Below are 27,766 nucleotides of genomic sequence, written 5' to 3'. Positions count from 1 at the left end.
TTTATTCGCTACTCGAATGTGCTTTCGCGGCATTTCTTATCCGAAAGGACAAAAAGAAAAAAGGCATTAGACCGCTAATGAACATTCCTATTAATCCCAAGATAAAACGGAATGTAAACGAGTGCTCGGCGAATGAACGACATTAATTTTGCCGAACAAATGACGCTAATTTCACCAGCATTTGCAGTTTCAACCGGTAGCCCCACATAAACGTACGAACCTCGTTTCGCCACTATTCATCATAAGAGACAAATTACCCCGTCCCGCCCTCGGTTAAATGCCCTGTCCACGAAGAAAAAGAGACTGAGGTTCACTGAAAAGGTCCGCTGCCTCTGAATAAATTCGCCGCAAACTCGATTACAGTAATCATCCGCGTCTTCGTAGTTAGAACTCCTAAAATAGCTGCGCTGCCGCCGTTTCGCTGCAAACAGGGAATTCACCTGGCTGACTGCTTGCGCGTCCTGTTTACGAACGAGCTTGACGAACGTCGCTAAATTTACATAGCTTCGTTAAATCCGCCGATTCAAGTATATATACACGCATCGCCACGAACAAGAGTTAGGTGGCGAAGCGCATAAAAGCGGTATTCCGATCGACGAGCAACGATCTAGAACCTTGGTTCGCACGATTTAAGCTTTTACGTTTTTCAACATTTTCAGGCAGTCCTTTATAGAGTAAATTATAGGTCGAAAACGATTAACAACGTAGGATAACCATTACGCGATAGATGATCACGGTATGCAAGTTTGTTTCAACTTAAAAAAGAAAAACACGCAAGAGCCACTGACAAGGCGAAAGTTTGCCTCAACGTGAAAATGAAAATACATAAAAGCCAATGACAAGTATTTTCCCTAATGAAAGCTAATGCAAATCGCTAAAGCTCTCGTCTGACAAACAAGTCTTTAGGTATGTAGAGCTATAATTTACCACTGATAATGCTACTATTCAAGCTCGTGTACTCACATCCATCGGAAACCCGATCACAACAAACGCAACAAATCGGAGTGCAGGAAGGACCGCAAGGGACTGCAGTAACGATAAGGGAACCGTTCGTCTCTGTAGATCGATCGAAATTAATTAGAGTAAACGATTGATTCGTGTATCCTGGATGCGCATCGACGCGTCGGACCGACTGGTACAGACGAGCGAACGCAACCAAGCAACGGACAGTTCCGTGACGAGCGAATCACGCGGCTGAGGGAACGTGACAAGCGATATTTGTTTTATACAGCGCGCCACATGATAAACGAGCGCGCGCGATTAGGCAAAAGGAATAGATCCCGGGTGCGCGCGCAACCATGGCACGGGCGCAAGCGCGCGCATGCGTCCTTTTTTACGACTACGCCCGTATTTTCGCCGCGCGTTATTTATGATCGGCCATTACGCGATGCCGCGATAGAGTTTCTTAAATAATTTATACTCCGCACCACCGTTCTGTTCGTTTACCGCGGGCGTCTCGGGGTCGTGCTGGATGCGCCGCTTCTAGGAAATTTCATTTTTTCCATCCTGTCGGATTAATCGACTCCCTGACCTAACCTTATCCGCGTACGATGTGGAACGAGGTGAAATTCCTACGGTGACTCGTTACGAGTAGCCTCATAGTCGCTCAACGACCCGGTCAACAAGGGCTGGCAGCAATTTTATGCGTGCTGTCTATCCCTCTTGCCTGCAATTACACGATATCAATCGGCCGATTGAAAAAACGATGCTGCGGCCAACTAACGAGGATGGTAGGACTACGGACAATTAAGATTGACAAGGTTTGAGGTAAACGTGTATATTAAAATCTTTCGAGGTTATACTTTATTTCAGATACCTTATCGAATTATCGACGGAGTAACCGCCTATGAGTAACTTGTTTCGAACTGTTAGATCTGAAACTTCGTATCGACCAAATACTTAGCTTTAGTTAAATCTCGTTTCAGGGTCAGCGTATCTTAATTTATAAAGCGCCCCAGGCTATTTGAACATCGTACAACGTAAAACACGAAAACCAATCAACCATTCGTAGCATCGTCTTGTTTGCTTCTTTCAATTTTTCCATACACCTATAATGAACAATTAACCGTTTTTACCCAATGCGCCTCGTTGATATCCTTTTTTGACTATAAGAAAGGCAAACGTCTCGAAGTTAGGAACGGATGTGCAACTCGACCATTGAGAAAACATTATTAAGTATCGCCTGTGGTCGAAGTTTAAATCCCTCCTTGGCGAACTGGCAATTAACTTTTTCTATTATACACAACCTGGCGTTCTTGTTGGGCGTGCAGCCTGGTCATAGAACGAAGCTTTGTCCACGTGTACGTACACGGGCAAGGAATACCTGGCAGACTGGTTAAAAATTCTTACCCAGATATCGTTCTTAGGTTATTCGAGCTTTCGGAACGATCGTCCAAAAGTATTCCCGTTATATAGGTAAAAAATCCTGCCAAGGTTTAATTTTTAATTCTACAGATCAAACAGTTTCCTAACTTCTGATTCGATTTAGTTGGAATCTATTATTACGGTTCGTGGCTGGAGAAAATTAAACGTTAAAGAGTCGTTTGTCCATAAAATGACTTGCCACTTTAACACGAACAGACTAGACGTTTCATCGCACGTACAAAAGATCATTAATTACGTAGGAGATTCTAATCCTAGATAAGTACCCCTTTTTCGGTGTCTTAATTTGGTCAATCCGATGCGTAGCGTACAATTCTATTATCGAGCGAATCATCCTTCGGTAGAGGTGCTACGAGGGAAAGAAGAGACATGTACATACATACGGAGATGATTCGCTACAACTTTAGGCCAAAGAACTAATTACAAATTAGTTACGGTTTTTTACCATGGCAACCTTTGACTTAACTTAATAGTAACAGCTATAGCGTAAGTTGGTTGTACTCTCGTGCGTTGCGAGGTTGTACCCAATGCCGCTGAACGATCGTCGATGTCTCTTCATTTATTCTTTCGACTATAATTCCAATCAACGCTCAGTGTTTCTGCGATGTTTTATTCAGAATGTTGCATCTAAGATCCAGAGGTTCTGAATTCCGCATATGTTAGAAACCGCCGCTTCTTCCTTGTGAATCTATCGCGAAGGCCCGTTGTTTCGATGTACAGTTTGCTCGTCCCTGTTGTTTCGTACGTCACACTAGCAAGTCCATTGCTCGCGACCAATTACATATGTCGAGCGTCGTTGCTCTATCGATGAACCTGACTCTAACAGTTCCCCTAACAGTTTTCTAACTGATTCGGTTTTGAGTAACTGGCAAGGTAACGAGCAAAACCTCTGTCTGTTCACAAACCGTCTGGAATATAGAAACTAAACCAAGATTCGCTAAAATTCGTTTTTCGCTGAAAAATAGCTTCTGTCCGATTAATAATCTTAATAATTAATCGGTTTATCATAAAATCTTCTCGCTGAAATCGCGAAGCCAATCTCGAACTTTTTTTACTTTTCGTTTCAATTTGATTATTTTGGTTGCTACGCTGATGAGATTACCATGACGAGACTAATCTCGCAGGCGGAGAGCTCGTCAATCATGGCCTGGCATTCCAGAAATCGTTTGAGCGGCTGCATGGTTTATTCGATATTAATCGTAGGAAACGCGGTGGGCCGATAATCCCGAACCCTTCTCCACCACGGTACCGGACCCCACGTACAAACGAGTCAATTAACCTTAATTGCCGCATAATCATTTTAACCGTGCCCCGGCACGACTCATCTCTTTATGTACTAGCGTACGCGTGCACGCTAATTACTTCGCGACGCAGCGGCGAGTAACGATAATTTCAGTAGGCGCGACGTCGCGGTTCATCCACGAGAACACGAGACCGAGGGTAGTCTATCGGGGGCCGCGTTTACGACCTCTATGCAAGGTTTACAATTTACAGGTACGCTTCGCCGCTGTAAAGTCGCCTATATACGGAGATAGTCATATCTGTAAATTATCGGCAAACATCAGAACGTCGAATAATTCTCGATGAAAAATATTTCTATAGCTTCGAAAACACGTGTCTACCGTTTCTACATTTTTTACACGATAAGAGATTAAAACGAATCTCTATCTCGATTTTTAATGTCGATTCACGAGTTACCAAAAGCAAACGCATCAATCGTCGGCAGTGACAGGACGAAGGCACGCAGCTTGCGAATCTTGTTCAGGAGTTGATCGAAAATCGACGTAGTTTCGAGATTTCGCGAGATCTCGTCTCATACTAGTTCGCATAGTACCCTTCTGCTACTTCCATCGCAGCTGCTACGTCCCGAATTTCCACAGCGCAGCGGTCCGAATTCCTCGGACGACTAGAATTCTCGACAGAGTAGTCGGCCTTTCCTTTTTCAAATGACCGTGCTTCCACGAAAGTGGAAATGTTGCCAGCCGGTGGCTCACCGTTCCACTTTCTAACGATTTATCGAGCCGAGTAACGATTCTCGTAATAAGCCTGGCTCTCGACTCGCCTTTAGCGGATCGATCGCGTAATTTCGCATTGTCGTTTCGTAGCCGTCGTCCTCCATTGGATTTTCACATCGATCTTGGGAAATGCGTATTTTCTTCTGCGTATGGACGCTACGTCGCAAAATGTGGTATCGATAAAGAGGCGTATCCATAGCCGCGTCCTATCGAAATTCATCAAGCCGCTACGCTCGGATCATCCTAAAATAAATCAATGTACAGGCGCAAGTTTTTACTTCGAAATTGATTACGCTTCTCGCTGCGTAAAAGTCTTGCAGCGTCTAGGAAACCAACGTTTCGCCAAGATTGTCGGTAAATCTTGCCAGCAGCACGAGGAATTTTTCCTTGCCGTTTCATGCGCACCGACTAGCGCACACCTTCTCGCCCAGAGTATTAGTTACTGTCGCAGAAATTAACGACGAATATATATGTACATCGTATATCAAACACGGTGTCGCGAGACGAAGAAGACACGCAGCTATAACCGGGAATCTTTTGCTTTAATTATGATTAACTCGGTGTTAGATTAACAAGTAGCCTATCCATTCGATTCGCGGTACGGTCGTGAAACGTACATTATCTGTTCCACCCTGAATTAAGATTTCTTATCGGTGACTAGACACGTGCAAATATCGTGCATGTTCGGTGTACTCGATTAGATACGGTGCTTAGGTGTCTGTTGCAACTTGCGAGTAGGTACGCACGTACGATACGTTTACTTAGAAGCGCCTATGCAAACGCAACGAATTTCCGGCAAGGAAACATTTGGCTATCGACGATTTTATCGAATAAAATTTTCCCGTTATTCTTTTCTCGTTACACGGTAGTGTCCAAATAATGGAAGTCACTGACCCATCGTTTGCCAGGCGGCGGGTTCGTGGATTAAAGCGACTGGACAGTTACTTGGCCAAGTTCAATTATACTTCATTACGTTCGATCGACGCTGCGGTCTTCATCAACGGGGCTTTATCGGGTCGTTAGCGACGTTGCGCTCGATGTCCCACACCGATTGAACGCGCGTCCCGTGGATCCCTTTAACGGTGCAACGTCGTTTTTACGGTACCCACGGGGCAACAACGTTTATCCAGTATGGGTCAATCGACGGATCCGAGACCAATCGCCTAAGTGCGTCCTTCCGCGGTTCTGATCTGGTAGTAATCGTCGATGGTTCGACTGGACAGTTAAACGTTGCTACAAGGAAGCTTCCTTCGATTAGTAATAATCGCGTGTATCGCTTGTTAACCGAGACGGTATTACGAACTCTGGCTCGATGAACATTCTTAAGTAATAACCGCGTGCAAATGATGGCGAATCTTTTGATCCGAGCAATTTTGATAATTACGAATTTGTAATCGACTCGAATACGCTTCTTCTATCTTTCATATATTACGTATATCTTTTGGTTTGCAAGCACATAAAATTACGTATTTATTATTGGTATTTAGAATATCGTAATTGTTTTAAATCACTCGATCAACAATGTCTGTTTGTATCTCCGTCGATTCCGTGGGTTTCCTAACGCCGATCTTTTTGTCGTTTAACGCGTCGTGTCATAAACTCACGATATACATACGCAGCTGGAGCCCGCGGTTCAGAGGAATGGCAATTCCCGTGTCTAATATTCCGCGCATTAGATCTATTCTACTGGATCATTCGTGACCCAGTGGGTGGACGTAATGCAGAATAGAATTCGCTAAAAAGCCGAATAACGTAGAATACTGTCATCGGTGATTTGTGACAATTATTTCTAGAGAATTTCGTGACTACATCTGGAACGCGCAACTTGTCACATGTTACGTAACGTAAAATGTCGCCGAAGCTCGAACCATTCGCTCTTATATTTTTCAAAGCGACTCGAGCGTTAGAAAATATCGAAAAACTAATCGGACTAGCATCCGATTTGAATGTGTATTAATTGGCAATTACTCGAAGCGAGTAAATTTCGACAATACCGTAATAAAAATCAGTCGATTCGAGATTCAGTTAAAAGTTATACATGTTCGTGAGAACGAAATTGCAATATAAATATCTCACGGCAAGTTACGGAGTCGTTGCTTATTTCCAAACGCTGTTCCATGTTAAATAGTTTTTCAATTTTATCAAACGTTTCTTCGCATGGATGATTACGATCGCGACGATGCTGCAACGCGAAATGAATCCTGGGAACGTTTAACACTAGGAAAGTGATCTATTTAGTTAACAATCGGCAGTATAATTCACTGAGAATATTTCTTGTACGATTTGGTAGAAACGCACCACTGATCGGTATACGAATCTCTGAGAAAGAAGATCGTTATTGAAAAAAAGTCGCGTATCTAATAAACTCGATCGTCTTCCAATCAGATTAGATCGACATCAGAAAGTTACAACAGAATTCCTCTCGTAAATTCCAATCGACGTATCGCTCGCAAATCCCCAACGACACCTCTATTAACTCTACTTGCCGTATAATCGTACTTGACAACATCGCGGATCGTTCATCTCGTCTTCGATCTTCTCCAACAAATACAAATAGATCCAGGTAGGGCTGAAATTCGCACCATACTCACGAACTTCGCTGTGATTCGCCTGCAAAGAAATGGCAGCGAAGTAAGCTGCGCCTCTAAACTTGAGAAAAGTATGCTTTCTCGCAAAAGCGACTATCGAGATTCGAAGATATGGAAGCGCAACACGGACTTCGATGGATCTACTAAAAAATTTCAAACGTAAATCCTCTCTCGACAAGTACACGCACGAGCGCATACGAATACGAATACGCTGCAACGCTTTGGAATACACGCGCTACGGAATACAATCGGAGCTTGCAGCAGAAGGAACAAATCTGATAACCCGTTCATCTTGCGTGCCGCAAAGCTCTTCTACATCGTGTCACGTTCGATCGAAGGAAACGTTCTGCAGTTATCTGCGAGCGATGGAGGGGGCGCGCGCCAGCACGAATAAGGTTGCAGGTGTCGGCAGTATCAGACGGCAGACCACATAGTTACGAAGCTCCATTAAAAGTCTAGGAAGATATTACGTCATCGAGCGGTAGGTCATCCTCCTATTATAGTGGAATTTCGCTGGCGAGATTGGTGGCAAGCTGAGATCCTAACCAGTCCTCCGTGACCGTTCACCGTGTTTATTAACCTCGGTCACTTTGTCACGGTCTCCACGTTGACGACCAATCTTGTCCTTCGTTTCTGCCTTCGTTTTTGCATCTAGAACCGTACGACTGTGTTGCACTCTATTGTGCCAACGTACCTCAACACGTATACCGAGTAGCCGAGGTTGAGCAAGATCAACGCGCCTTGTACCTTGTGTAAATGTATAGGCAACGCGTATGTACGTATTCGAGCATCGAGTCGCTTATGCCATTCGCGAAATCGATATCTTACGTATCGGAAGTTGAATTTGCATCCGAGTAAGATGTCTGATTTTCAAGAAGACGGACGATTCTGGTTTTGAATTTCGTAGAACATCGCGTTAACGCGAGTGAAAGTTTCTCGGTGAAAATTCACTGTTCCCACTTTTCTCGGTGAAGCGTGACGATTTGAATTTTACCGCGTTGCGGAATTCCCGACGAAATGTTCCGGAAAGAGTTGGCGTTCCGTGCAAATCATGGTGGTCGGTTGCGTTTGCCAGTCATTGAAGGAGAAACCGAGGCAATAAGCGCGGTTCTGTCGATGCCGTTCCGCCGAGCACGGCCGAATGGTAGTCCTTTCCTTCCTGATGTTCCTGATATTTCTCGATAGGAAAATAGATATTATGGTATAAAAGCGAAAATTATATACAAGATACGCGTTCTAATTACGCTCTGTTACGTTTCCCGTATCAATTACCGTCTTGGAGCAGAGTATGCGAGTAATTAGAGATGCGATCTATGAGATGGTGTAATAAGGGATAGCTGATAAAGGAAATCAATTAGAAATGCCAAATAAATTTTATTTCGCGAAGTAATTGATTTCTGGGTACCGGAATGAAATGCAATTCGAAGAACAGAAAGCTAATAATCTATAATCGATAATGTCGTTTTATCGGTAGATCCGTTGAACGCGATCGGCGATTAGAATTAGAAGAGAAAATTTATCGATTAAAAGGAAAAACGAAACAAAAGAAAAACGGAAGTAGATAGACGCAAGTAGAAACTGTTACTCGCATCATTGATCGTTGCGATATGTTGATAGTCAGCGAGGTAGTGGAACCCTCCTACCGCTTCGACTCCGAATCCCTGAATGTCGTGTTGCATCCCCGGCGTCCTTGAATCCTTTTTACTTCCAGGTTTCGGGCGTTCGCCCGGTCGTTCGCATTTCGCCGTCTCCACGTTCCTTCCGATCAGATAAAAATGTTATGCATTCAACGCATGCCTATCTGTCGGCCATGCCGGCGATGCTCTCGAGCACGGCGCGCCGCGACGCGACGTCGAGAGTGTGTTCCCGTAGGAATCCTCGATCGGTCCGCCGCGCTGCCGTTGTCGGAGCAAAAGAGTCTGACGGAAAAGGGAGGGAGGAAGGAAGGAAGGGTGAGAGAGCGCGATCGGCGCGTGTGTAACCGCGTATTCGCCCGTTGGAGGCAGCATCGGCGAGAGAGGCGACTTCTCGAGGTCGTCGATGGACCTCTCAGTCCTTCGGCGGACGATTTATCAGAGCCGAAAGATCAGGCCAGGTGAGCAACACACGCGCGATCATAGACACGAACACGTATCGCGTGGATAACGCTGTACTTCGTACACGATGGCTTAACAACGCAATTTATCAACGGCCGCTTTCATCCGGGCGATTCTACGTAGCAATTAACGTGTCCACTGCGGGAACATCGTATTTTAAAGGTTTACGGCCCTGACACGCCCATACAAAATTCACTAGTCTCACGCACCTTCTCCTCTGCACGCCATGATTTTTCTACTTTCGCCGAGATTTACGAGTGGTCTACGCGCGACGACAGAGATCGTCCGATGTCCGGTGCGCGATCGTCTCGATTCTACGCCCGATTCCGATTTCCAAACGATCGGCATGTCCGCGCTGGGTACACGCGCGCACATTTTCGACTACTCCTACGAAACGTCATCGTTCGACGGGGATTAGATAGCGTCGTCGTACGTAATCGGGTCGTGGTAGCGTTCCGAGCGATTCGCAGGCTGGATAGGGTGCGCGTTCGTCGATACGAGAGAATGTTATTCGAGGGGCGTTCCATTCTCCCTGGCTACGCAAGTGTACGTGATTTCGAAGTTCGAGTTTCATGCTGCATGAGTTATCGTCGACGAAGGAACGTTGTTCGGTCGATTCGCTAAAAATTTTGAGGTATCGAGCGTACCGTGTTCATTTTCTTCTTAACGCTCTCTGCAAATGGGAAATTGTTTAATCGATTCGAGCGGCATTTTTGTTTGTTCGAATTTAACAAATAAACCTCGTAATCGTACGCTGCGCAACGTACGAAGCGGAAGATCTTCGTTTTGTTTCATATAAAATACGGTTACTTTTCTAACAGAATAATTTGACCGCGGTTCAGCTTGTTTATTTATCGGAACGGATATAGTTGTATCGAATATCGCGATAATCGATTGCCTCGATTAAAACCACAACCCAGTCGATGAAAATGGAAATTGAATCGGAAATTATAAACGTTAGATAGCCTTGAGATCAGACGCGTTAAAATTTACCTTTCGCGTATTCGCCTGATTACCCGAGGATAGAACTCGAAAAGAATTTTGTCGCGGCGCAGGAAAAACGTGCTTTCACCAGGTATCTCCTCGCGCAAACCACCGACGAGAGTTTCGCTGTCTATTGGCATCAGCAGATCAAAGCGGCACTTAAGGTTAATCGTGGAACGCTTTTTCGTGGCAATGGTGCCGGACGATGTTCGCCGATAACTCCGATGCCATTGAATCGAGCAAGGTCTGGTCTGGAGAGCTTGGATACTTGGCTTCGTGCCGGACTCCAAGCTCGATCCTTTCTTCCAGTTTAGGAACGCCGGCCATTAAGCGGTACGTGCGAGAGGAAACATACTTTAGACATTAACATCGCAGTCGTTCGACTACGCGCACTATTCTCCTAATGGCATGCTCGGTTTAAAAGACAATGTACAGGCCTCATCCGAGCGAAACTTTATCAATCGCGTTCCTTCGAATAGGAAACTTCTTTCCGCGATCTCTCAACGCGTTCGTCGTTCGCTCGATCGCTAAATTACAAGACTTATTTGATGGATGTCCTCGCGAAATCTAGGTTTCGCGAACGCTCAACATTTAGTTTAGCAGTGGCTGCTCTTTGCGTTTAGGGGTGTACGTTTGTCTGTGCAGATTCTCGGGAGTCTCAAAGTCCTCGTTGTTTCAGTTCCACGTGCTTATTTATGGAGTTCCTTATCGTGATCGAAAGCTAGATTCGTTGAAGCAAAGTTATCGTGTGATTAATTTTCTCTCATAGGTGTTTAATATATCCTCGCGTCGTTTGCGATACTCGAAATGCATGTAAAGCAAGTTATTTTAAGAGCTGAGGTAAGCTTCGAGCTACGAACGAGTCAAATTTAAATAACTTTATAATTAATTTCTAGATGTATGGTCGATACCGGTTGTTTGTTTGGTCTCTTCGTATCTTCTACTTCGTTAAGATCCGATATCTTGAACATCCTACGATCAAAGGACCTCCTGCTCCGATCAGACACTCCGCTAATCTTCTCCGATAGTAACAAATTCGAAATCTCCTAAAATTATAATTAAACGTGGTCGTCGTTTACGATCGACAACTTTTGAAGCAGGAAAGATAAGAAACCTGTTTCGTCAAACCGAAACGATCTCCGATGCCAGTTCCCGTTCGATTCTCGCATCGCGCGTCGTTCCGTTGCTTCGATCTGACGAAAGCGAAGGGAGCGATTCGGCAAGAATGTTAACGAATCGCGGAATCCCGGAGGCAGATGGATAACGGGGTGGTGTCGGTCGTTCGGAGAGTCACAGATGGGCGCTGCCCTGGCCATCGGTGCGGCGCGGCGCGGCGTTCGAACGTAAACGGGGCGCGCGGTCCGTGGTCTGCGAAGTCGAAGGGTCATCGAACTCGTGTTCGAATGTTCGGCGAGAGAGCACCGGCTGCACAGGAGTACCGGGAACAGAGAACAAAGTACCAGGTATCCATTCACCGTACGAACCATCGAGCGTCGTCCGGGGGCCCCCTTACCCGATAAGGGCGATCAGCCCCCACCTTCGCCGAGGCCACGTTGCAGCCCGTGAGCGTCTCGTCCCACAAACGAGCAGACGGAAATCGCCAACTGGACGTTCTGGCTAATGATGCTGGCCGCTCTCTGCTTACGAGCCGTGGCTACGTAGTACGTATACGCCACTGGCCACGTTCTTCCCTATCCCTGCTTATCCCTTACTTTGTTTGTCGATCCCTTGCGTCCTCTTCGAGTCAACGACCCGAGTATCGGCTACTTTTCGTCGTAGCGATGCACCTTGGCACTGACGAGCCTCTCCAGCGGTCTCGTTGACGTTGCATCGCAACTTGCCGTACGTTTGACCCTTTAGCTCTTAACCCTCTTCTAGCTGGACGTTAGCATACGCGCTTATCAGGAATGCACAGGTATCCGTATACGTTTCGATAGAAACCGTAAAGTATCAGAGTGTAACGAAAGAACTCCTTGCGTTAACTAGCGTTTCACGCGTAAAAATAGAAGCGAAATAGTTGTTCGTTCGTTAAACGGAACCAGCGCGAGGCATCCGCCACACAGGAATGTCACTCTAGAAAAGAAATTCTAACTCAAAGCATCTAATTACCGTTCGCGTCAAAGGACACGTTGACACCGTCGTGTAGAGAGAAATCGGCGTCGGCTGCGTGGGATGAGCGAAAGTGTATGCATTTGGCAAAAAGGTCAATCGAATCGAAACCTTGCAACCGCGAACAAGCTACGACGAACCCGAGGCACGAACCGAGGTAAAAATGAAACACGCTGCTTGTTCTCAACCCTCTTTTAATAACTCGCACGCAAATGTCGCGAAGGGAAATCGCAAAGAAGCGACGTATCTAGGCGAACAGCGAGCAGTAGGAGCAAAGCGTATGGCGTGTTAACATACAAAACGTCGAGGCTCGTCTCCAGGATACACCAGGAGGGAAGCGGTTTTCGCTTGGAAAGGGAGCAAAGGGGAGCGAAGGAAGGAAATCAGAAGCTGGACGTCGCGGCTAATGATGCTGCACGGCCGTCCAAGTAGTACAGTAGTAGACTCTATTCTTTATTCGTACTTTATTTGCTTGTGCTCTCCCACGTGCAGCCGCGATTCACTCGCGTGTCGTGGACGTCGCCCGTTAGCTCTTCCGTCGTGTAGCTTTTTGCCGGCCGGCCGCGCGGCTAATTTATGTACTTATGAGAGAGCGAAGGGAGAGAAAGAGACGAAATACCGTCCGACTGGGTTCTCGTGGTTGGCTAGCCGCTCGTTCGAATAACGACGGCCCGTTCGTCGCGTAATTTACGCGTTTTTGCCCGAGCGGAATGCGGTCCCGCCACACCGATAGACTGAATTTGTGGCTGTTTAAACGCAGCTCGCCTCCTCCCGTGACATAGTTCTTTCCACGGTCGAGAATCGACAGAGAAACTCGAATTCCCACGCAGCCACCGTGTTTCCAGTACTCGAGAATCCTATCGGCGGTCCCGACACCACCACCTGTGGAAAATAAAGTTATTATTTATGGGACACGCGGCCGTTTAACGAGCCACGCGAATGTGTCCCAGTAATAGCGGTGCACGATATACATAATTAGCATAACCAGACGCCGGGAAACTTGGTTAGTTCGAAGGACGCGTAGCGAGCGTACCTGCGTGTCCGCCTCCGCGATAAAGCCTCGTCCGAAGGATCGCGCGCCGCGTCCTAGCGCGATATGGATCATTATGCCAGATCCGGTGATAGCGGTCGCTCGTACTTCCAGCTACTTAACGGCGGTGGACGAGTTTACACGGAAAATCTGGCCTCTGTCTGTTAGGCCTTAAAATCTCGCCTTACGCACGCGCCATCTTTTTCGTTAAATCTCTTGGTTGACGTAACTGCCGGGTCGAGTATCGCGCTTCTGCAACACAAGTTTCGGACCTACGCAAGGTCGGCGAGTCTTCAGATCCGATCGTGCTGTAATTTTAAACGATCGAGCGATCGAATCTCGAGGCAATTAAGCTTCGTAACCAACGGTAAATTCTTCGTTACTAACTACGAATTATTCTATTCGTTGGATCGTATGCCAAAAGTAAGAGAAGTAAGAAAATTTTCGCGTTCTAATCAGGAAAGGGTTATCCTAAATCGTTTGATCGAAGCTCCGACTCACAGACGTCCATCTATCATTAACGAAACGCGTCTGTGGGTAAAACCGAGCACCGCCTATCGTAGTTTTTCATCGTAGAATATCATCTTGCATGCCTTTCATTCGTCAAAGGCTCGGTAAATAACCATGGCCGGTAATTGCCAGTGGTCAGGACGTTTGCTCGTGTTATCGTCTGTTATCGATTGATAACACGTCGCCCGCCAGTAAGTAACTGTAACTTGATGGATTGTGCTTCATGGATCACGCGGTTTGCAACGCGATCGACCCCGGGCGATCTTGGACAGGATGTTCCCATGCCGGCTGTCGTTTCACCTGTTCCTTTTCGCTCGTTCGCGAAGAAATCAGCGTTAAGTTACGTGCATGCTTGAATACGCGACCTACGGACGCCGTGAACTGGGATACGTGTCTGCTTTGTAAAATATTAATCACGCGTGAAAATAGGTTTCACGGAAAATGTATAATTCCTTCGTGTTCTTGCATCTTGATCGTACCTGCTACATCTTTTCAGGCTAACGGTTAACGGGTATTTGTTTGCGATTAAGTTATGCGAATCACGGGTAATATAACTTTATAGGATGCAGGTAATGCTTGGTGCAGAAATTATAAAACGAATCAACAAAAACTTATATTACTAACGGCAAATTTACGAGCACGCACGCGTTTAATTTCCCACCGACCACCACCAAAGTATCGCGTCTCACTTTGCAACAGTATTCCATCAATCACACGCGCGAACGTACACGGTCTACGAGCCTTGTCCCGTTCCGCTGACGTCGAGTCTCAAAAATAGGTTTACAATGGTTTGATCGATTGCGACTTTTAGGCAGACACGTTATCTTATGGCATCTACTCGATCGGCTCGAGTGGATCGTTTTATGCAACAGAAATAGACGGTCGAGAAGGCCTATTATATCGTGACACGTTATGTATCATTCCAAGCGCTGCCCTGCCGTCAGAGGTCTGTTCAGGTCTCGTGGTAAAGAACGATGGGAAAACGTGTATGCTTGATACATGATCTTCCGATCGTGAATCCTCGATCCGTCGACAGGTTACTGGTCAGTAGTACGTCGTGCAGGATATCGACTGTGTCGAAGCTTGTCCGAGTAGTGTGATAAAAAAGCTTGTTAGCTTGCTCGTCCTTGTGGCTCAAATTGATTATACTTAGACGAGAACGCGTTTGGTATCTACGATACGCGTGTAGTTTTAAGACGGAAATCAGACGTCGAACACTTTTAAATTTCTCTGATCGGTTTCTCATCTATGCCACTCCGTATATTTCTATCGTTACTCGCAAGTTGCGAACAATTCTCGTATTACGCCAATATCTTTAGAAGCTATCGAGAAATATAAATTTCACATCCTCGAACAAATCCACCTACCTCGTACTACCGCATTACTCATTGAAAAGACAATACCCGTCGAGAGCCTTCCACGAAGGTATTCAAACCCGTGTGGACGACTAAATTCTCTTATGGACAAGAGTCTCTGTATAAGAAAAGCGCAGCAGGCGGTCCGATTACAATAGCAGTTCCTGCTGGTGTCAAGTTGATTAGCCCGAGCCATGAGTTTAGAGGCACGTGTCCTCTCCGGTGGTGACCGTTATGTGGACGTGACCTATGTCGTCGTCTATAGTGGAGCCTAGGATCAATGAGTGGTCGTTTCTTAGAAGTTAAGATTATGCCCATGGCTATGCACAATGTTCCACTCCTAACGGTCCGCCTGCGCACCAGTGACCTGAACAAGAACCGCGCAAACTTCGCCCTGCCGCATTGTTCTTCGCCCAAGTCGACGGGACTGGCTACCTGTTTCCTTCTTTTAATTGTTCTCTAATAGACGTAATTCATCGACCGATCTTTCGATAATGATAGATCGCAACTCGGAACGACCTGCGCTCGTTCCCAACTAATTACCCAATGAATAGGATATTCCAACTTTCTTTTCGACGATGATTTATCGAGTTCCAACGTTGCGTAAATATTTTGACGTTTCGATGGTCTTGTAAACGAAAGAACTTGCACGCGAGATAGTTCGATCCGTGGCAAAGAACGTCGTCCGTCTAGTAACGGAAAGAGAAGAAACGAGAATGGAATTGGAAATGCTCTATATTTATGTCCACGTCGCGTCGTCCATCTTCCAAAGAGACCATAGTTTAAATCGAAGACGACGTCTCGGACAAGTCGTTTTAATTCCAACGTGTCGCGGGATTAGAAAAGTCCCGAGACAACTTGATCCCTGCATTCCCTCGTGCAGGGATGTTTTCGTCGTTTCTCTTTCGTCTGCCATCCGTTCAATCTGACACGAGCGAAGACGCAGGACGACGAGAATCGCGACGTCTTCGTCGCACGAATTCCTTGCTTGTCGCTCGCTCGCTTAATTTGGCCCGCTTGGTAAACGAACTGGGGCTGATCCGGCTTTCTTCCATGCCGAAGTGCTAGTTTCTGGCTTCTTAGACTCGCCGATTGAGATAAAACGATAAGTGGAAACGAAGTCTCGCGAGGCCATCTTCGTCCACGAAGGACGGGCTATTCGGGGTGAATAATCGTATTTGGCGTGGCCAAATCGTCGTGACCGTCCGACAGTCTGTTAACAAGTTTCAGCTAATCCTCTCGTTCGAACGAATAAAATATCGTCCGGGTATGTGAGTTTGGCTGATGCGATTCGTGGCAATAATGCAACAAAGACGCTCCGATGCTGTAATCGTTAGAGAAACGTTGTAAAATAGTCGCGCATAGACAAAGTCGTTGACATGTGTCGCTATGGTTATCGCGAGAAAAGGAATTTCTCGAGACGCTTCTGTAAAATTCTGCCGTTCTCGTTGGATCTTGCAGGACCTACAGCGTCATCCGCAGACAGAAGAACTCAATCTCGGCGCGTCCAACGGCGCTCGAATGATACACGAAGTTTTCCATCGAAGTAATTCCGTTCATTACATCCACGGCGCTCATCACGCGCTGATGATGATACCCTATCCGGTCGGCGCGAGGAGCACGAGAGATAGTTAGCCGCTTGTAACGACGACGGGGTGATAAATTTTCGCGTGTCGGCTAACAAGACCGCTCCGGAACAGGCCTCGAAAATTGCATAGCCTTTCTTAGAAATTCACCGCGGGTCCTTGCCGCGGTTTAGCCTATAGCCGGCCTCTACAGATCCAGACGAAACCCACGTAGGCGTCTAGGGACAACGTCCTGGCTTTCAGGGTGCGTTCACCCGCTCGGCCGCTCGGCCGCTCGCCAACCTTTCATCCGAAATCCTTGAAAGGGGGGCTGGAGGAGCAGCCGGTGACAAGGGTACAGGATCTCTCTGTGTGTAGATCGCGGGGATCATTGCGAGAAGAGGGCATCGCGCCCACGTTCGACAAACCGGACCTGTCCGATGCTCTTCTTTTCTACACGCGTCTGCCCATGATGGCCGCGTTTCTCATTCGACGCTCTGGCTACCTGCTCCTTTTCACCGGCCCCTCGGCCCGATTAATAGCGAAACGAGCCGTTGCCCACTTTTCATCTCGATAAACGATCGTTAGCTTGCCACGTATTGTATCCTCTGTGGCGATGTCGGATCTCTCCGCTTGGCCGAGGTCGAAGATGTTAATGGTAGACTCATCGGACAGCCAGGCCGATCCTGTCGTCGGTACCAAGCTTTTGCCAGGTCTTGGTCCAAGAGAAATTCCTTTTCGTGGGAGCGCGTGCACGCACGCCCGAGTACTCGTAGGTGAGCGAGGCGACTGGTCGCGTATATGGACATACAGGGCAAGGCGAGCGCGATGCGGCACGCGTTGGCATTCTGAATCGCGCCGCTGTTTTCCGGTCTGCGCCTCCGCCGGTTCCGTTAGCCACGTTGTGCGATTGTGCTAATGGGTCAAATTGCGTCTGTCATCTAACGAGCCGCGAGCACGTGGGTGGCGTGCCAGGACTCTGCATCGAGACGCTAGTTCAACGTGCATGACGATCTCGTCTACATTTTTTCTAGTCGAATATCGAATTAAGGAAAATTGCGAATCGCTTGGCTAGCTGAAGATGTTACGCGATAACGAAGATTTTGAAAACGTTCGACGATCAAAGGGAAAAATTGTACGAGTTGCTCATCTTCTTATTACCTGCGAGTAATATTATACTCCAATTATTGGATCTTATTTTCCAGTCGATGAGATTCCATCGATCCAAGGTTGTCTCTCGAATAAACCATCCCCTAGCTATAGCCGCAACGACTATAGCGACTGAAACTTACTCAATTGCGGCGAATTTTTTGCGATCGTAGAACGGATCTGCGATTCTACGGTTTTCCTGACTCGAAAGGGAGAGAGACTGGGCTTCGTGCATCAAGATCGGATCGATTCTCAAGAACGAGAAAGTAATGGCCCATGAAAATTCACGAGCCACGCTGCACGGAGCGATAGGCTGCGTGGTAAGTGGCTAATCGTGATCATGAATAAACATTATCGTGGAAATTGTGACATCTACGCGATGATACTTGCAGTTACCTCATCCTCGTTCGCCTGTCTTTCCGTCCTTCTTTGCCATTCTTTCGAAACGCGTCGTGCTAGGTTAATTAATTCCAGCCGGAGTGTTAATAATTAAGCCACCGATGTAAACCAAGAGCAGTGCGAAATAATAGCACCTTTCCTCCTTCGGGAGAAGATAATGCGACATCTGTATACAATTTATACACCTGGAACAACGTTTCCAAGATTTGAATCTTTTTAAAGTTCCGTTTTAATATCCAATACGCGTTGAAAGCGTCGATCAGAAAGCTCGTTAGCGATCGTAAAAATGAACGTTTCATATCGTAGTTGTTTATAAAAAATTTACAAAGGAATTCAGATACAACGCTGGATACAACTTCTTCTCTCGAACATTCTCAACGCACCTACTGTTTGTATTTAAAAAAAAAAAAAAACAAAAAACGAAGAAAAGAAAGAGAAGGAAAAAGCGAGGGTAGTCACGGAGGAAACCGAAAGAAACGCAGAGGTCGGAGAGAAGCCGCGTAGCTATCCGCGTTCTTTATCCGGCCAGGTGAAATTCGACGGCGAAAAAGAGTGGTAACGCAGACGTGGAAGGTGCAGTCGCAGTGAAACGACCGGTAGGTAGGCTGTAAAAGGTAAACCCGTCGTACCGGCACCGTTCGTGGTCCGCGGGCATTCCAGGCGACGCCAACGTGCCCTCCTCCTCCTCCGCCTCCTCCACCTTGTCTTTCTTCTCCTTCTTCTTTTCTCTCTGGCTTGGCCACCTTCTTCGCTGCCCCTCCACGCCACCCCAACGAACCTCTCCCATCTTTGCCTCGCAATAATGCAACTGCATGCAGTTGCGTTATCGACAAACCATAGCTGGACTACTGTGCCGCAGGAGAGAGTAATACCACCGATACTGTTACGTAAAACTCTATAGAAATTTTAATTTTCACCGACCGATGCGGACTTTTGCCCCTTTCACGATGGCCAACGCTCGTCGAGGGTTTCGTCCGTGTTCAGCCGAATCCGAACATGGTAGGACAAAGCAAGCTTCGACGTTTCGGCAACAATTCTCTGGAACCGATCGATATTTCAGGCGATACCGTACAAATTTCCGATTAAGCACCAGGCATATTTGAAGAAAATTACGGATAGGAAAGGTTTCGTGCCACATCTTGGACTAAACAACTGTTTCGCGTAAGGACGTCTCGTAAATCATTCGTAAGAACTCGTGATGAATTGGAAAATCTATGCAAATTTTAATAGCCTATAGTCACTGCTATGGAGTTAAACGAAAATTTATGTGAGTTGTTAATTAACCGTATGAATAAATGCAATTCGTTTGCGAATGTTGAAACGCAATCAGAATATTCTAGACGTACAAATGTAAATCCAGTAAATTACCAATTATCCGCCTTACTAGGTAAATGATTCATTGTTAGTCCAATTAACTAACGATGTAATGGTAGATAGCGTGTACAGCGAGGTAAACGTGTGCTCGTGTCATTAGTCGGACATTCAAAGCTCGTATCGTATAACGAATAAGTTAACGTCAAGCTCCGTGTACATATTTTTCAATTAAAACCTTTCGCAGCTTTCCTACCTTTTCAAAAAATAAATCTTCGTCGCTTTTAATAACCGCTTGCCGGTTAAAATCGACGTAACAAATATCTCAGATTTCGTTTACTCGTGTACTACAATCACAAAACCTGGACAAAAATTCCAAGAAGGGATTTAAACGCTTAACAACGATAAAACCTGCATATATCGCAGAATAAACATGAGATTTCATACTGGGAATATCCAGCGCCGTTTGTCGAGGCTACAGAGAGTTTGTCACGACGATGAATTACAAAAGGCTCGATCACGGACGTACGAATGCTTTCGTGACCCACTGTATACAGGGTGGATTAGCAGCGTAACGCTGCTAGGACAGCAGAGATAAGTAGATTCGTTCAATTCCTTCGTAGACAGAACGTTCCGAGTTACCGGCAACTGATTTTCTACCACTACTTGCTATGCATTGAACGACGTCGTATACGACAGGGTGTCGTCCGATCGAGCTTCTGCCGCCGTTGCGCATCCACCGTTCCATCCGTAGGAATTTAATTACATACGTGGTGCACGAGCAAAAGGGAAGCGCAGCGAATTAAGTTTTGCGCGCGAACGAATTAATAAGCGATATTGCCCGGCTGAAACAGACTGAAGCCTGTTAACCGTAATTAACGCTTTTCCTACGAAAGGCTTTCCGTGAATCCGTCAGTCCATCGCTAAAACCATTTATTTCTCTCTTACACGATGTTCGAAGAAAGATGCAAGACTCTGTGGTTTTATAGCGTTTGAATTTTATCGAACACACATCCGTAAGGACGTTTCACGCGTACAATTTATCCGTGCATGAGAAATAACGTGGCTGAATTAGCGATAACAAGCGATAAGATTGTAAATAAAGATTTGCGAAGAGAGACAACGAAGGAAAATTATACACGACAAAGTGGAAATGGCTCGTGAGATTTGCACGATGATACCGTTGTCGCTCTCTCGGTTCGGACGCGATCACTCGACGACGCGTTATTTGTCACCGGTGCAAATCGCGGCGGCTCTCTCGCCGGCGGCGCGCGATCCTCGCAATAGCCGACTCGGAGAAAAGAGTTTGGCGTATATCGTGACAGATTGTACGGGTAGGACGCGACTAATTGAGTCGTCTCGTCACCCCCTTCAACCCATTCCCTCCTTTTTTCCTCGCGTTCCTTCCACGAGCTTCGCCTTTCACGCTATTGATGACTGTTCGTTTAATCTCGTTCCATTCTGCGTCCCCGCATAAAGACCGCTCGTCCATCATAGCGAGATTATGATAGGAGGCTGCTTCAATGAAGACATTACGCGTACGATGGCTCGGGGATTCATCTTGGCTTATATACGAGCGAGCGCGATTGTGCCGACCAGAGTCGCCTTGAGACGCAATCTGCGAATCGGCCAGCCATTTTTTTCGCCAACGATGAATCGAACCGGCAGCCTGCGGCCTTTCGAATCGCCTCTGAAGAAAGATAAAGCGTTCTCAGGGGTGGAATTGCACGCGGTTTTCATCTTAAGGCCTGTAGATCGTTCCGAGTTTTGTTCGAGTTGCAGTTTTCTTTCGCAGCGCTGTAACCTTTTCAACGACCTTCTATTCGTGATATCTCGCTGTCCTGAGAGAGTAACTTGCAACTCGATGCTTTTTAAGCAGATGCAAGCTCGAAACTATGGACGTCGAGCGAGTAACGTGCACCTATATGTTGTTAGCGAGACTATTAATAATTTGATCGAGCCGATAGTACACGTTCGATCTGTCGTATAATTTCTTTTAACTTGCCGCGTACATACGTACCTGTATCGTATTACATCCTTCGTTTCTTCTAAACACATGTAAACGTCCGTTCCTTGATATCCCATACCTCCTGTATAATGTTCGATATTTCCATATTCCGTATGTCTGCCACGTTTTACAGAAGCATCCTTCAGAGATTTAACGCTCTATAACGTTGCATGTAAATTCATGAATCGAGATTCTAATCCTTACGACAGATCTCTACAGCGGACGTTTCTTCGGACAACGTCTCGATATATCGTACCTTCGTCTCTATATGTAAATTAGCTAGTTCTCCGTGGTGACGAACTTTCCATCTTCGTGTTCCGTAATTCCGACACTGTTTAACAATTTAATAGCTTTTAATAGAAAAGGAAGTGAGACATTTTGGACTGAAAAGGGTGGTGTACGTGACACACTTTCGCTCCAGACGATTTTATCAAATGCTACGCGTCTGAATCTACGCACGTTCCGTCGTTCGTTGTTATTCGTCTTGAGTACCTTTAGTAGAGACTAGCGCGAAACAAGGATGGAGATTTTTTTCGAGATACCTTACGTCGATATCGATCGTTTTAAAAAATACCTATAGTTATAGTTCGTTGACCTATGTACGTATTCTAAATCCCACGTAACTCTTAGCTACGTCATCGATAGAAACATCTCCTTGGTAAAATCTGAGATCATCCAGAGCGACATACAAAAGAGAATTCCCCTTCGCGTACTATTTCAAAAACCTTTTCAATCTTTTCAGCTCTTTCAAATCGCTCTCACGAATCCAATAACGCTACGTCGAACGTTTCACCCCTTATAGTTCACGGAGTGGCACCCGAACAATGTTGTTCCTTGCCTCCTTACGATTCTTTGCTTATTTAAGCAACGACGAGAGAGGTATCAGGCTGTCTTTTGACAGCTATTCGTTCGGTTCAAGGCTGCCTATTGCGTCGTCTCACGCGCGATCGTATCTACGAAAGAAATTCGAAAGAAAGTGTTCCACTTGTCGATAATAATATCGATGAACGTTCGATCACCGTGTCTAGGTTGCATGGTAAATATAACCTGAATACGCAGGACAGGAGAAAGCCATAATAATATTGTCTTTCGTCGGCTGGCTATGCAACGAGGTGTCTTTAACTCGATCGATGACCGTCGATGAGCGTCGAAAGTAACCAAAGGAAACTTTACTACCGTCCCGGCATTTTACGGATCGGTTGAGAAGGAGATTCAGCGGAGTGAATTTTATGGGCCTCGCGGGATCAACGCTTTGAATTGCTAAATTGCCGCGTATTCGCGCGGTCTTCCTTGCCGGTTTTTTTCCCTACCAGACTTCGTAACGAAGAGATCCGGACGAATTATACGAATGGCCGACTAGTAACGATCGTTCGAATACGGACAAGAGATAGGAAATTCCAGTTGCATCGTAGAGGCGGAATATATTTTGACAACTGTTTCTCGAGACAGCGTTCACCGTGTTTTTACAAACGATATAACGCGTTATTTTCTAATGTTTCTGGAATTGCCACCTCCTCCTCGTGATAAATAAGTAAAAGGAGACTAGAGTTTCCTGCGTTGGAAAGCTGCATTTGTCATAAAGAAATATAAAGTCTAATTAACGCTGCACTTGCCTTCAATTATTACACCATTCAGTGGTATTTTACATGAATTTAGACTTTGAAATATCGAGCGTACGAATGAATAATGCTTTGGAAAATAACTACTATGGTTAATACTTTAGGGACCTATGTAGGCTGATCGTGTAACAAAATATAGGGTTCTAACGAGACTTTAACGATGAGACTTCTGTTTACGAGCAGCCTAATGCTTTCTCTGCGTATCTTAATTACATAGATTTGGTAAGGAGCGCTAATAGTGGATTTTATTAGTAACGGTGTTAATGGATCGTAATTATAGACAACGATCATCTTGAATCTATCTTACGGTTAAATCTTATATTATTTACTGGGAACAATCAATTTGTAAATTAAAAAATCGACTACTAAAACTATTAGTTTCTGGACACACATTTATCTAGACTGCTTCATTTCTCTCCATCACGTGCTACCAACTCTAATTTCTATGCCATTATTCTTCGGTGCTGCTATTAATTTACTTACCCCGTTGAAGACCCGCGGTAATATACGCGATCCTGACAATTAATCGTAAATACAGTGTCAAGTACGTATCTAATCGCTGGATGTAATCTCGAAATATCATCCTCGTCGAACGATAAGTAGAAAATGCAGCTTTCGATATTATATTCTCTTCTCGCAAGGGTCTAAAGTTTTTTCTTTTCTTTCTTTCTCTCTCTCTTTTTTTTTACATCGATCATAGCTTCGCGCTAAACTGTAAAATTTATTTCAGAGCGAGATTTTCGCTTCGTTCGTGCTCGTGTTCCCTGGCAAAGGTAATTTAGAAGCATCCGAAGAATCGTTGGCGCGGAGACGCGAAAAAGAAAGAAGACCGCGCGGAGGATCCACGGAATGGATGGCCGAAAACTATTCTACCGTGAGGGATGACAACTAGCCGAGCTTAGACGAAGGCTCAACAAGGGTGAAAAGCCGAGAGGACGCTGCAGGGCGAAAGGGTAGGCGGATTATTTGCATTTTAATTTGCATATTAAAACACGGCTCGTCGATCAGGCGAGCAGGGCTGCGAAATATGATAGGTTGCTCTCCGTGGCCGTCGCATTAACGTTGTAAAGGTGAGTTACACGACCGCAAGGCAACCCGACGGCCATGAGATCGTTCACGCATGCCGATCTTGAAATATGCACCCGTGGACCAAGATTACCGGACCCCGATAGCTCCGTTGTCTCGATCGATCCACCAGCCTATCGCGTCCTTGCGATTCACTGTTTGCACAGAACCGAGGCAACGAGGAGGAGGATCGTTGATACCGAGGTTAGTCGGGTTTAGGTTTGCTCGTTACTCGCCATTTCGTCCATTTTTCCTCGAGATCGGGTACTATCGATCGAAGAAATCCAGAGTAGGTAGGAAAATCAGTCGGGGTGTTAAAGTATTTGTATCGCGGTAAGCGGAATACGAGATTCGACGGATCCGTGGAAAGTTTCTCAACTCGAAGATCCATAGGTTAGCCGAGAGATTCGAGTTAATCGTATCGATTCCTTGGGGGCAATTTTTTCTTATTTCGTCGATTGTTTGAGGAACGAGCGACAAAGAAAAGAGCCGGATAAAAGTAGAAATAAAATACAGAATCCATGTAGATTTCACGGTAGGATGGACAGTGGGAATAGTTTTGCGCGTCTTGATTAACTTTCGATTAGATTCCACTTTGGATCTCCGTCATTACGTTTTTCGCTAAACAACAAATCGACGATAGCATCCAGCTGTTGGAAGACGAACGGTAGCCAGTTTGTCCGAGTTTCACGTTCACCGGCTGATATGTGCAGCGAATGGTAATTACAGAAATCCGTGTACTCATGTCCGGTACCTGTTGTCTCGCTTCTTTGATTAACTATTCTGAAACCTGGACGCACGTGTAACGCGCCAATTGAATTGTTCGTTCCGCTTTTATTCATCCTGCTTGGTCGTTGAACGATTGATTGCCCTCGTAAGTAATTAGAAATATGTTTCGCAATGGGAAACGGATGAAGCGAGTGCACGGACTGCGCGGATTAGAAGTGATAGATCGATCTGACGTGAAATTGAGTATCGATTACGGAGCGATAGCGGGTAAAGATGAAAATGAAATAAAGATTTTAAAGTCACGATTGAAGACTGGAAAATTGACGTAATAATTAGTATTTCCTGTAGTAATAACGTTCGAATAGCGTGATGCGAAGACCGCTACGTTCACTTGTCCTAAACGACGAAGACATCTTAATTTCAAAAGTATCGTAAACTAAGAAACCGTGATGTCGGTACTTGCACGGTCACGGTACTAAAACTTCGGAACGAGGCATATCGTTTATAAATTCGATTCGTTTTATTAAAAGATGTAAAATATCGTCGGATTATCTGTATAAAACCGAACGAGCTTTTGAAATATGCTACGACGAAATGCGAAGAATCGATGAAAAGCGTATCGCGATCATCTCGAACGCCTCTTTCCACCGTACTACGCGACGTAAAATAAATCTCGTTCGGTAGCAGGAAAATAATCTACGGTGATCGCGTTACGCGGATCATGCCGCGTAATGAATTCTCAAAGGAAAAGTTTCACGGTACATGGCATAAATGTTTATACGAAGACTATACGTGACCGTTGTCCGTTTAATGATTTATCCAAAATTCAGTAACACGATGCGGGTATTGGTTACCAATCATTGGCAGTGTTCGATCGATGGAACGAAAGGCTGGACAACAACGCGTATCTCATTGGACGCAGACTCAGAGACCACCGTAGAGTTCAGTCGGCATGGTCAAGGAAAACACCTCGGGATCCCTATAGTTGTTCGCTATTATCGTTGTTTCGAGCCGTTAATATTAATGGACATAAACGCGTATCGCTGCGCTGGTCGGTGGAAACGATCTGAAAGAGAAAGAGAAAGAGGGAGAAAGAGAACGATCGACAGAGAGAGAAAGAGAGAGAGAGAGAAAGAGATGAGCATTCGTGGCTCTCCCTGTTAGTTGTAATTGAACGGACGCAGCTGTGCGCTCTACGTGCTCGTAAAACATTAATGACCTATAGCCGCTGACGATCGTTTCACGTTATATTATTCCTCAAAGTCAGAGCCAGCCGGCGTGTTTATCTCTGCATTTTCAATTTTCTTGATCGTGGGTGAACCGGCTGCTGCGCGCACGGGATGAAAGCCTATGTAATGACGACAGTTGTATTCGAGAGATTGTGCTCTCGAGAAACGGGACTCTTGTTAAAACGCGTTGTATAGAACGAAGAGAGGAGCTCCCCTGCGGGAATCGTGCGTCTGAAACGCTTTTAGTTTCCAGTTTTAACCGAGAACGATGGATCAAAGGAGATCTGCACTAGCTCGATAAATAACGCGCGCAGGAGATCTCACGACTCTGAATTGTCGGATATAACGTTAGCTCGGAAGCGAAACTAACGAGCAGTCGAATTTGCAGGTCCTTTTTATCCATCTGATCTAAATTCAACCGAAATCAATTATGTTATTACTCGTTTAAACATCAAAGAACACGTCCATCGAACGACGATCGTCGTTTAATTAAAAACCAGCAGCACTGCCAGAACGTGCTCTTCCTTTATTTATTCGGGCGTTCCGTTTTACGCGAAACGAAGAATCCGCGTTCGTAGACACAGGAATCATCAGGAAGGGAGAAGATTATGCCTGTCAGGGATTTTCGAGCGTGACAGGATCCTGTTCCTCGTGGACTTTTTCGTTCGTATTCCCGGCATACGTGGCTTTCTACTTTCCTCGAAGCGTTTTTTACATTCGCCTAACCACACGTTTAAAAGCAACGATCGGTCGTGCGAACCCACGAAACTCCCCCTCGTCGTTCTTCCACGAACAGGCAACCAGTCACTCTGTATAATGGGGTTAATAGATGAATCCTCGCCCATCGGCTACTCCTACCGATTTCGACGACCTAGACCTTCCCAAGACGTTGCTAATTTTCTTTTCCCGGAACGTTCAGGCTCTTTCACGATCCGCCGAAGAACTGTTCGCTAGCGGAATCTACTCGTTCATATTCTTCGACGATTTTGTTGCTTGATACGATCGTCGCGTAGAAAATCGTTGGCGAGCCGGACTCAACTGGATTTTCTGCCCGTTTTCGAGCTAATGTTCTCTACTGGGAGTTTCGACGACATGGAGCATCCGACGCGGGTTAGGATCCGTAGGATTTTTCTCGAATGGGCAACTCACGAAGATTTTATCCGACGATTTATTGGACGCAAATGGCGAAGCGCCGCGACGCGATTGTTACATGCAACGAGAATAGATTTTCAGAGATATCAGTCGGAATAGAATATTCAATTTCCTTTCCACGAGCAGATCTCGAATTATATTACATTAAATCGTGCGGATGAAACGTTATTGCCAAGCGTAACAAATGGTTTTGCTTCTGTCGCAAAAGAGTCACGCGCAAATGATATATCCTGGTTGGATGTACCATAAATCAACAGACATGCTCTATTATGATAGGAACGAAAGGCTAATGATACGTAATTGAAACCGGATATAGTAAAAAATTACTCTCTTCATCAGTAACGCTATTATTACGTATTTTTCACGGTTTTTCTAGTCCACGTACCTTTACAACATTATCTATTCAAAATTATCTCTAATTAACGTACAACTCTCAAAGCTAATCAGGTACGACTGTTCTCGACATGATTT

The 27,766-nt window shown here is 45.6% G+C and overlaps 1 long non-coding RNA gene and 1 pseudogene across 1 annotated transcript in view; both read left to right on the top strand.

The window, feature by feature from the left end:
• Positions 1-27,766, top strand: part of LOC132914287 (uncharacterized) — a 111,044-nt gene that overhangs the window by 57,946 nt on the left and 25,332 nt on the right. Inside the window, exon 3 of the long non-coding RNA XR_009659553.1 lies at positions 23,853-24,073. This is a non-coding gene — a long non-coding RNA (uncharacterized LOC132914287). The remainder of the gene's footprint in view (positions 1-23,852; positions 24,074-27,766) is intronic.
• On the top strand, positions 11,362-18,398 carry LOC132914028 (uncharacterized; annotated as a pseudogene).

The sequence above is a fragment of the Bombus pascuorum genome, chromosome 14, assembly GCF_905332965.1.
Source record: "Bombus pascuorum chromosome 14, iyBomPasc1.1, whole genome shotgun sequence".
In the NCBI taxonomy this organism is placed as follows: Eukaryota; Metazoa; Arthropoda; class Insecta; order Hymenoptera; family Apidae; genus Bombus; species Bombus pascuorum.
This window is presented reverse-complemented; position numbering and strand designations above follow the sequence as displayed.